Raw genomic sequence first — 12406 nt, 5'->3', positions numbered from 1 at the left:
TGAAAAATTCCCCTTTATGTCTTCGGTTTGTTTGGAACTTTTATGTATTTCTACTTCCACTGGACTTGATCTTACACTGTCATAGAGAGAAAGCTGGGAATCCCCCAGTTCTCTGGCTCAGTTGCAACAGGGATGCTGAAGCAGAATGTCAAAATGAGCCACAGTGACAGAAACCTGCCAGACACGGCACTGGCATCAAATTTGTTAGTATTACATAAGATGAAGGACAAGCTCCTGATTAAAAAGAGGGAGGAGGAGTTGATATATAGAGGGAATATATCACAGATTCCTATTCAGGGAGCTAACAGAGCTGTTTATTTTGCTGACCTGGCATTCCTGACCTGACGGATTGAAGCAGGAAATGAACTTGTAGGAAGAACCTTGAAAATGTAACTGTGTGACCCGTCTGCAGTGTTTCACGGTATCATTGTCTGGGGACAGCAGAAGACACCGCTTCAGATACTAAAGCACAAACATTCCATTGCTTTGCTTCTGGCTTTAGGACTTTCAGTGCATACAGACAGTCTCTCTGGAATATCCCCCTGGATTTCATCGGGCTTTCAGCATTCTGATCAGGCTGCAGAAGCATTTGTTAGCACAGCTCCATGCCATTCTTTGCTCTATCCCAACAATGGTTTCTTGGAAGCCCTCCATGACACGTGGTGAACTTCGGATGCCATAAAAAAAAAAGCAGTGCCTTTCCACTGCAGTCTCCTGTGGTTTCCTTGGCAATCCATTACTGTCATACTGCAGAAAGAAGGCTGTGAAGAATAATTATACATATTTATCTGCTGTGCAACAGAATGAAAACAAAAGGTGAGACCAATGCTGCTCCATATTGAAATTGTGTGAGAGCGTCTTAGAATTTCTGTGAAGGACAAAACAACCCCAGCTTTGCAGATTCTTTCACAATTAGCTAAATCCTCTAGCATAAACCTGTCTGGAATCCAGCAGCATTATCACAGCTGTAAAAGCCTTGGCTAATATAAACTCTTCTTCTTTCAGAGGGAGTTTACTAAATATTTAGCTTTTATTTTTGTACTATCATCACAGTAACACATAGCTCTTATCCAGCACTTCTCATCCTTAGTTCCCAACTTAAGAACATAAGAACGGCCATATTGGGTCAGACCAATGGTACATCTAGCTCAGTATCCTGTCTTCTGACAGTGGCCAGTGCCAGATGCTTCAGAGGGAATGAACAGAACAGGGCAATTGTCGAGTGACCCATCCCCTGTCATCTGGTCCCAGCATCTGGCAGTCAGAAGCTTAGGGACACGCAGAGCATGGAGTTGCATCCCTGACCATCTTGGCTAATAGTTATTGATGGGCCTATCCTTCATGAGCTTGTCTCATTCTTTTTTGAATCCAGTTATACTTTTGGCCTCCACAACGTCCCTTGGCAGTGAGTTCCACAGGTTGACTGTGTGTTGTGTGAAGAAGTCCTTATTCACTTTCTCCACATTCTTCATGATTCTATAGACCTCTGTCATATCCCCCCTTAGTCGTCTCTTTTCTAAGCTGAACAGTCCCAGTCTTTTTTAATCTCCCCTCACATGGAATCTGTTCCATCCCCCTAATAATTTTTGTTGCCCTTCTCTGGACCTTTTCCAATTCTAATATATCTTTGTTCAGATGGGGTGACCGGAACCACATGCAGTAGTCAAGGTATGGGCATACCGTGGATTTCTATAGTGGCATTATGATATTTTCTGTCTTATTATCTGTCTCTTTCCTAGTGCTCCCTAACATTCTGTTAGGGTTTTTTTACTGCTGCTGTACATTGAGCAGATGATTTCAGAGAACTATCCATAATGACTCCAAGGTCTCTTTCTTGAGTGGTAACAGCTAATTTAGACCTCATCACTTTATATATACAGTTGGGATAATGTTTTCCAGTATGCATTACTTTGCACTTATCAACATTGAATTTCATTTGCCATTTTGTTGCCTAGTCATCCAGTTTTATGAGATCCCTTAATAACGCTTCGCAGTCAGCTGTGGACTTAACAATCTTGAGTAATTTTGTATCAGCAGCAAACTTTGACACCTTACTGTTCACCCCCTTTTCCAGATCATTTATGAATATGTTGACCAGCACTGATCCCAGTACAGATCCTTGGGGAAACCCATTATTTACCTCTCTCCACTGTGAAAACCAACCATTTATCCCTACCCTTTGTTTCCTATCTTTTAACCAGTTACTGATCCATGAGAGGACCTTTGCTTTTACCCTTACTTTGCTTTAGAGCATTTGGAGTGGGAACTTACCAAAAGCTTTCTGAAAGTCCAGGTACAACATATCAACTAGATCACCCTTGTCCACATGCTTGGTGACCCCCTCAAAGAATTCTAATAGATTGGTGAGGCGTGATTTCCCTTTGCAAAATGAAAAAAGAAAAGGAGTACTTGTGGCACCTTAGAGACTAACCAGTTTATTTGAGCATGAGCTTTCGTGAGCTACAGCTCACTTCATCGGATCCATAGCATATCGTGGAAACTGCAGAAGACATTATATACACACAGAGACCATGAAACAAAACTTCCTCCCACCCCACTCTCCTGCTGGTAACAGCTTATCTAAAGTGATCATCAAGTAGGGCCATTTCCAGCACAAATCCAGGTTTTCTCACCCTTCCCCCCCCCCACACACACACAAAATGTTGACTCTTCTTCAACTTATCATGTTCATCTATGTGTCTGATAAGTCTGTTCTTTACTATAATTTCAACAAATCACCTATGGAAACTTTTTTTAAAAATCAGTGTTAAGTTAGCTATCCTCCCATCATCTGGTACTGGGGTTGATTTAAGCAATAGGTTACATACCACAGTTAGTTAGTTCTGCAATTTCATATTTGAGTCCTTCAGAGCTCTTGGGTAAGTATCTTCTGGTCCTGCTGACTTATTGCTATTTAATTTATCAATCTGTTTCAAAACCTCCTCTATTGACACTTCAGTCTGGGCCAGTTCCTTAGATTTGTCACCTAATAAGAATGGCTGAGGTGTGGGAATCTCCCTCACCTCCTCAACCATGAAGACCAATGCAAAGAATTCATTTGGCTTCTCTTCAATAATCTTGTCTTCTTTGAGTGCTCCTTTAGCACCTCGATCATCCAGTGGCCCCACTGACTGTTTGGCAGACTTCCTGCTTCTGATGCACTTTAAAAAATTTTCTGTTAGTTTTTGTGTCTTTTGCTAGTTACTCTTCACATTTTTATTTTTTTGTAGCCTGCCTTATTATATTTTTAAACTGGACTTGCCAGAGTTATACTCCTTTCTATTTTCCTCACTAGGATTTGATGTCCAATTTTTAAAGGATGTCTTTTAGCCACTAACTGCCTCTCTTATTCTGCTGTTTAGCCATAGCCATAGCCATTCTTTTGGTGGTCTTACTGATTTTTTATTTTTTACTTTGGGGTATGCATTTAGTTTGATCCTCTATTATGGAGTTTTAAAATAGTTTCCATGCAACTTGCAGGCATTTCACTCTTGCGACTGTTCCTTTTAATTTCCATTTAACTAACATCCTCATTTTTGTGTAATTCTCCTTTTTGAAGTTAAATGCTACAATAGTGGTTTCTTTGTCGTTTCCTACTTGGATGTTAATTTTAATTACATTATGGTCACTATTACTGAGCAGTTCAGCTATATTCACCTCTTGGACAAGATCCTGTGTGCCACTTAGGACTAAATCAAGAACTGCCTCTCCCCTTGTGGATTCCAGGGCTAGCTGCTCCAAGAAGCAGTCATTGATAGTGTATAAACATTTTATTTCTGCATCCTGTCCTGAGGTGAAATGTATCCAGCTGTTGGGAATGGGCCACATCCACCATGATTGAATTGTCCTCGTTAGCACTACAAAAAGTAATTTTCCCTCTGTTGATATTCACCCCTTCTTGGCAACTGTTGGGAATGGGCCACATCCACCCTAATTGAATTGGCCTCGTTAGCACTGACCCCCCCACTCAGTAAGGCAACTCCCATCTTTTCATGTGCTGTATATTTATACGTGCCTACTGTATTTTCACTCCACGCATCTGATGAAGTGAATTATAGCCCATGAAAGCTTATGCCCAAATACATTTGTTAGTCTCTAAGGTGCCACAAGGATTCCTCGTTGTTTTTGCTGAAATCCCCCATTATTAGCAGGTTTTCTGTTTTTGTAGCCTCTCTAATCTCCCTGAGCATTTCACAGTCACCATCACCATCCTGGTCAGGAGTATATTGCTACTTGTGATACTCTTAATATTCATGCATGGAATTTCTAGGTCAGTATCTGCATATTACAAGTGAGGAAACTGAGACACAGAGTGAAAGTGACTTGCCCAGAGTGATAGGAAGAGCTGGGAAAGAACCCAGGTTGTCTGAGTCCCAGTCTAGCACTCTACCCACTAGTCCATGCTGCCCTAGCCAAAAGCCTTTCCTTTCACAAAGCTAGAAAGAGAGGTATAACAAGATCCAATGACAGCAAGCTGAAGCTAAACAAATTCAGAGGAGAACTAGTGCAGATTTTTAACAGTGAAAGCAATTAACTGTTGGAACAGCTTCCCCGGGGACATGGTGGCTTCTTGAGCATTTGCTGTCATTAAGTCAAGCCTGGCTGTCTTTCCAAAACGATGCTATAACTTGTAGAAAAGTTATGGGCTTCTGCAGAAATTACTGGATGAGGTTCCCTGAACGGTTGTACAGGAGGTCAGACTAGATGATCATAATGGTCCCTTCTGGCTTCAAAACTGAGATATCTATAAATAAAAAAACCACTTGTTTAACATTATTTCTTTGCTGCATTTGCATGAGGTCATTTACATGGCCCAAGCAATATGCCCATTGCTGTTACCCTCATTGGCTGACTGTTTGCTTTTGCTTGGACTGATGCCTGTATCTCATTTTGCTCTCCCACCCACGCCAAGGACTGTACTTCCAGGGTCAGGGCCTTAGGTGCAATAGAGATATGCACAGACAGAAAAGTGTCCTAAGAAGAACTCTGCGAAGCTCGAAAGCTCGTCTCTCTCACCAACATAAGTTGGTCCAATAAAAGATATCATCTCACCCCCCTTGTCTCTGATACAAGAAGATATTTAAGCACATGCTTAATGTTAAGCGTGTGAGCCGTCCTGTTGAGGGATTCACAGGCTTACGATTAGGCATGTGATTACATAGCATCTTGATCCAGCATCATAGTTACGGTGGGTTTATATTACTTGGAGCAGCTTTTAACCATGGAGCTGTTAGCCCATGTCTACATAATTGGATGCTGTGAAGCAAGCCAATAAGCAGGAAGTGGAGGAAGCTTGGTTCTGCAGTGCCGGTCTGCAGAGGAGAGATCAAAGTGGCCTCTGCATTTCTGCAACAAAACGCCCCACCAGATGTTAACCTAAATGTTTCTTAGTGGCAGTTTAAATAAAATCAATGTTTTTTCTCCTATGCCCTGGAGTGCAAAGCTGGGTCACACATCAACTCCAACTGCATCACTTTTTGGTTCCATATGACAACATTCCAGCTACCTCGACCATGTCACTGCACTCAATCCCCATCAGTAGTTTGTATTTTTGCTGCCAGAAAAATAGAAAATAAGTGAAATAACCCTCATGGTAATAGTGTACCGAGATTGATTGATTGATCAATGCATAAAATATTAATGAAATGCCAGCCAGCTCCAACTAAGGGCCACGTCTTAAGCTGGTATAAATTGGTGTAACTTCATTTCATAGAACCATAGGGTTAGAAGGGACCACACAGGTCATCTAGTCTAACCCCCATAATAAGCGAGCACTTTGCCATTTGAGCTAATTCCCCATCACCTCACAGGCAATGGTGGAGTTATGTTGATTTTATACCAGCTGGGAATCTGGCCTTAACTGACCAAGCCTAACTTTTATTTAAAAAACACCCCCATACTAAACTTATGGGTCTGTTGCAACACACAGGCACCCTTTGAGCAAAATGAGAAGCTCCAGAATCTGTGTTGATGAACTAATGGTGGGATGGATTTCAGCTACTGGAAGAGTACTTTACATGGGTTTGAAGGGATTTAATGGCCAAATGTGGGACTAGCACAGAACTTAAACTAGTGCCTGCCCTGGACTTAGTATTTAGGATCTTCAGCAAAAAGGAGGAAGCCTGCATGAGCATGTTCATGCAGTAGCATTGCAGATTTCTGTGCGTAGCCTCACTGGGTTCACCTAACACGTGGATCACGATGGAGCAGATTTGTCCCAGCCGTCTGTGGTTAAAAGACAGATGAGCCAAAATGAGAAATAAACTCTAGTAAAAAATGGACAACACACACTGAACTCAAAGAGAAGGGGTCTGGGCTTCAAAGAACAAGTACAAGAAGACTAACATAACTCTGCTAATAACTCGGAGTCCATCTCAGGATGGACAGAACAGAATTATATCAGCCTCTCCAAAATCCAGGATTCCTCAACTCTTGTGACTGCCCATTCCAGTGCTTCACCACCCGCCTAGTGAAATAGTTTTTCCTAATATCCAACCTAGACCTCCCCCACTGCAACTTGAAACCATTGCTCCTTGTTCTGTCATCTGCCACCACTGAGAACAGCCGAGCTCCATCCTCTTTGGAACCACTCTTCTCTTCTGCAGACTAAATAACCCCAGTTCCCTCAGCCTCTCCTCATAAGTCTTGTGCCCCAGACCCCTAATCATTTTCGTTGCCCTCCACTGGACTCTCTCCAATTTGTCCACATCCTTTCTGTAGTGGGGGGCCCAAAACTGGATGCAATAATAGAGGGGAATAATCACTTCTGCCGATCTGCTGGCAATGCTCCTACTAATGCAGCCCAATATGCTGTTAGCCTTCTTGGCAACAAGGGCACACTGTTGTCTCATATCCAACTTCTCATGTACTGTAATCCCCAGGTCCTTAGCCAGTCGGTCCCCAGCCAGTAGCAGTGCATAGGATTCTTCTCTCCTGAGTAAAGGACTCTGCACTTGTCCTTGTTGAACCTCATCAGATTTCTTTTGGACCAATCCTCCAATTTGTCTGGACCCTATCCATACCCTCCAGCATATCTACCTCTCCCCTCAGCTTAGTGTCATCTGTGAACTTGCTGAGGGTACAATCCACCCCATCATCCAGATCATTTATGAAGATGTTGAACAAAACCAGCCCCAGGACCGACGGCTGGGGCACTCCGCTTGATACCGGCTGCCAACTAGACATCGAGCTGTTGATTACTACCCTTTGAACCTGACAATCTAGCCAGCTTTCTATCCATCTTATAGTCCATTCATCCAATCCATACTTCTTTCACTTGCTGGCAAGAATACTGTGGGAGACCATATCAAAAGCGTTGCTAAAGTCAAGGTATATCACATCCACTGCTATCCCCATATCCACAGAGCCAGTTCTCTCATCATAGAAGGCAATCAGGTTGGTCAGGCATGACTTGCCCTTAGTGAATCCAAGCTGACTGTTCCTGATCACCTTCCTCTCCTCCAAGTGCTTCAAAATGGATTCCTTGAGGACCTGCTCCATGATTTTTCCAGGAACTGAGGTGAGGCTGACTGGTCTGTAGTTCCCAGATTCTCCTTCTTCCCTTTTTTAAAGATGGGCACTATGTTTGCCTTTTTTCCAGTCGTCCGGGACCTCCCCCAAGCGCCATGAGTTTTGAAAGGTAATGGCCAATGGCTCTGTAATCACATCAGCCAACTCTCTCAGCACCCTCAGATGCAGCGCATCTGGGCCCATCGACTTGTGCATGTCCAGCTTTTCTAAATAGTCCTTAACCTGTTCTTTCACCACTGAGAGCTGGTCACCTCCTCCCCATACTGTGCTGCCCAGGACAGCAGTCAGGGAGCTGACCTGGTCTGTGAAGACTGAGGCAAAAAAAGCATTGAGTCCTTCAGCTTTTTCCACATCAGCTGTCACTAGGTTGCCTCCCCCAATCGGTAAGTGTCCCACACTTTCCCTGACCTTCTTCTTATTGCTAAGATACCTGTAGAAACCCTTCTTGTTACCCTTCACATCCCTTTCTAGCTGCAACTCCAATTGTGCTTTGGCCTTCCTGATTACGCCCCTGCATACTCGAGCAATATTTTTATACTCCTCCCTAGTCATCTGGCCAAGTTTCCACTTCTCATAAGCTTCCTTTTTGTGTTTAAGCTCACTGAAGATTTCTCTGTTAAGCCAAGCTGGTCGCCTGCCATATTTGCTATTCTGCCTCACACTCTGCCGGGCAGGCAGTTACTCCAGCAGCTCCTGGATATCGGCCTTCCCTCCACTGAGCATGACAGCTCTCCTGAGTCTGCTTGTTCTATTCAGCACACTGGGCTAGTGTGAGCTGGCCCAGTGCCATGTAACCCCGCCGTGTGGTGCTCTGTCCCTCACGAGTGGTGGCTGCTAGGCCGTAAGAACATAAGAACGGCCATACTGAGTCAGACCAAAGGTCCATCTACCCCAGTATCCTGTCTTTTGATAGTGTCCAGTGCCAGGTGCCCCAGAACGAATGAACAGAACAGGTAATAATCAAGTGATCCATCCCCTGTCGTCCATTCCCAGCTTCCGGCAAACAGAGGATAGGGACACCATCCCTGTCCATCCTGGCTAATAGCCGTTGATGGACCTATCCTCCATGAACTTATCTAGTTCTTTTTTGAACCCTGTTATAGTCTTGGCCTTTACAACATCCTCTGGCAAAGAGTTCCACAGATTGACTGTGCGTGGTGTGAAAAAATACTTCCTTTTGTTTGTTTTAAACCTGCTGCCTATTAATTTCATTTCTTTTGTTTATGAGGAGTAAATAACACTTCCTTATTTACTTTCTCCACACCAGTCATGATTTTATAGACCTCTATCATATCCCCCTGTAGTCATCTCTTTTCCAAGCTGAAAATTCCCAGTCTTATTAATCATATGGAAGCTGTTTCATACCCCAAATCATTTTTGTTGCCCTTTTCTGAACCTTTTCCAGTTCCAATATATCTATTTTGAGATGGGGCAACCATTTTTGAGATGGCCTTGCACTCTATATTGCCCAAGGTAACACAGCCTCTCACATCAAATTGTTTCTGAGACTCAGTTAAAGCTGGAGACAAGCAGGCTGGGACAAACTGGATGGTTTAGATTAAAAGCAATGTGCTAAGGGGTCCGCAAGGCTGCTGGTAAGGTCACAGGTTGGCATGGCAATGAGCTGAAAGATTCCCGAGATCGGAGGGGGATGTTTATAGCTGAAATCACTGAAAGGTGGTTTCATTGTTCATGTTAATGAGATGCTGCTGCCACCCCTTCCTGGGCATTGTTTATCTGGGGGGCTCAGTGGGGGCAGAGAGACAGGTTGGCTGGAAGGAGTGAGCTGTACCTTCATGGTTGCCATCCACCATTTCCTGACACGGCAGGATCCACCAGTGTGTCTTCATCATCTTGATGGTGAAAGACATCTTGATCAGACCAGGCTAGGGCGCGGGAACCAGATGACAGTCTTAAATGACAATAGCCACATGCTTACACTACACCAAATGACACCAGCTGAATTCTACAAAAGAAGCCATGGTTAGAGCTTGTTGATGTACTCATTACAATTAATGTAGCCTTTTCCCCCCTCTGTTGGTGAGTTCTCCATGAACAGGCTGTGAATTTTAGGGCTTCGTAGGTTATTCTCTGTTGTTTGTCAAATAGACGCTGCAAACAAATTGGCTCCTGACTTGTTTGCAAACTGATCAGTGTGGTCCAGATCCTCAATATCCAGTATATTGATTCCTGTGGGAGTCAGGCACCTAAATACCTTCAAATATCTGAGCCTTATAGTATTCAGTATTCATCAGTGGAGTTGGTCAAAATATTTTGACCGAACAATTTTCCTAATTTTTACTACATTCTCAGATTTTCTGATGGGAAGGTTTGAAACAAAAATTTTCACTTCCAATTGACAGTTTGAAATGAAACTTTTCATTTCACTCAAAAGTCAACAATTTTTCATGTCAACATTTCCAAATAGCAAATTCTTAGAACTTGTCATTCCACATTTTTATTCTGTTTCAGCATAAAAACAAATGTCAAAATACTGAATTTCCCAGAGGAAGAAATTCTGTTTTCTGAACAGCTCTACTGATGAGCTGCTATTCATACCATGTGACTGGTTTGTATCATAATAGGATGGCCTATGTGGATCTATAAACTCAGTTAGGCCACCTTTCTAGCCTCTATTAAACAAGATGCTTATGCAGATGCTTAATCTGCAGCACATGAGGAGTCTCACTGATTTCAGTGTTGAACTGGTACCTCTGTTTGTGAAGTAATTCTCCATCAACAGGTAGGTTGTGATTTCTATTAATTGGTTTACAGTTTGTAATTGTTGAACAAATCTTTTGCAGATAAGAGGGGAGCTTCTCCTCCTGGCTGTGAGACCATTTCCAGTGTGAATGCTCTCTTGTATACTCACTTTTGTTGAGGCCTTGGCTTTAGAGAATGTTCTTGTCCATAAAAGTTGCTGACCTGAACATTCATGATTTCGCTTATACAAGGGGTAACAAATACCAGTGCAGTAAATTGGCAGGTTTTATGCACCAGGAGATTTGAAAAGTTGCATTTGATTTTAGATTGTAAGCTGTTTGGGGCAGGAACTCTGATTACTATATGTTCAACAACAATAACTTGCCCAATGCTAACGATGTTCTCAAGCAATTCAATACTTCTGAGTGGGATTTACTTACTATTAACATTTTACTGAGGTTTGCAACACCAGAGTGCAAGGGAACATGGCCTGGAACTGGCCAGCTCCATCCAATTAGCCCTGCCCACCTGACCTGGGATGGGGTGTGGGGTTTAATTATTAGAACCAGCTGGATATGGAGGTGCTCCTTCCCCTATAAAGAGCAGCAGGAAACTGGTGGGAGAGACAACTAGAGTGAAGTTGGAGTAAGAGACTTCAGTAGAAGCCAGCTGCTTCCCCAGACAGGGAATGGCTGCTACAAGTGAGCAGTCTGCAGCAGAGAACAGTGAGTCTTAAGGGAAAGGGCTCCCCACAGGGAGGGTCTGGGAGACCCTCTGCAGGGAACACTGGGAGTAGGGACTTGATGGCAATTTGAGGTCTCTCTGTTGGTAATTTTGTTATGTTACTAAATCCAGCCCCTGGGATGGGTGTTGTTGAAGCAGAGAAGAGTTTGTTTTGGTAACTTGATTGGTGAGGATTTTTATCAAGCCTTCCTCAGGAAAGGGGGTGCAGGGCTTGGGGGAAGACATCTCCAAGTGGGCTCTTTCCCTGTTCTTTGTTGAACACACTTGGTGGTGGCAGCATAGGGTTCAAGGACAAGGCAAAGTTAGGCTTATACAAGGGGAGAGCCCCGAAAAGTGGGGAAACTGGGGCAGGGCCACTGCAGAGCAACCTCTGCCCACAATGGGGCACTTGGGAGGCAGCCAGCCCCTTCACACAGAGCATACAGTTAGGGTGACCAGATAGCAAGTGTGAAAAACTGGGAGGGGTAATAGCCACTGTCAAGCTTCCTTCCCCACTCTGAACTCTAGGGTACAGATGTGGGGACCTGCATGAAAGACCCCCTAAGCTTATTTTTACCAGCTTAGGTTAAAAACTTCCCCAAGGTACAAACTTTGCCTTGTCCTTGAACCCTATGCTGCCACCACCAAGTGTGTTCAACAAAGAACAGGGAAAGAGCCCACTTGGAGATGTCTTCCCCCAAGCCCTGCACCCCCTTTCCTGAGGAAGGCTTGATAAAAATCCTCACCAATTTGTACAGGTGGACACAGACCCAAACCCTTAAATTTTAAGAACAATGAAAAATCAATCAGGTTCTTAAAAGAAGAATTTTAATTAAAGAAAAAGTAAAAGAATCACCTCTGTAAAATCAAGATGGTAAATACCTTACAGGGTAATCAGATTCAAAACATAGAGAATCTCTCTAGGCAAAACCTTAAGTTACAAAAAGACACAAAAACAGGAATATACATTCCATTCAGCACAGCTTATTTTACCAGCCATTAAACATAAGGAAATCTAACGCATTTCTAGCTAGATTACTTACTAACTATCGGAAGTTCTGAGACTGCATTCCTGATCTGTTCCCGGCAAAAGCATCACACAGACAGACAAACCCTTTGTTTCCCCCCACCTCCCGATTTGAAAGTATCTTGTTTCCTCATTGGTCATTTTGGTCAGGTGCCAGCGAGGTTATCTTAGCTTCTTAACCCTTTACAGGTGAAAGGGTTTTGCCTCTGGCCAGGAGGGATTTTATAGCACTGTATACAGAAAGGTGGTTACCCTTCCCTTTATTTTTATGACAGCCACCTATATAAGAAAAAGCCCCGAATATCAGGACTGTCCCTATAAAATAGGGACATCTGGTCACCCAACATACAGCTAAGATTTACTTGTAATGATTATCCATCCATCCCCAAACATCTTCCCATAGACTAATTAATAATTCAGTCC

The 12406-nt window shown here is 43.3% G+C and overlaps 1 long non-coding RNA gene across 1 annotated transcript; it reads right to left on the bottom strand.

The window, feature by feature from the left end:
* Window positions 1–414: 414 nt before the first annotated feature.
* On the bottom strand, window positions 415–12036 carry LOC141987107 (uncharacterized). The gene is made up of 3 exons (XR_012639442.1): window positions 12000–12036; window positions 9323–9442; window positions 415–761 (listed from the first exon to the last, which is right to left on the bottom strand). It is a non-coding gene; the product is annotated as an uncharacterized LOC141987107 (long non-coding RNA).
* Between the last annotated feature and the right edge of the window lie 370 nt (window positions 12037–12406).

Source organism: Natator depressus, chromosome 5, assembly GCF_965152275.1.
Source record: "Natator depressus isolate rNatDep1 chromosome 5, rNatDep2.hap1, whole genome shotgun sequence".
Classification (NCBI taxonomy): domain Eukaryota; kingdom Metazoa; phylum Chordata; order Testudines; family Cheloniidae; genus Natator; species Natator depressus.
Note: the sequence above shows the minus strand (reverse complement) of the source record. Positions and strands in the feature narration are given on the sequence as shown.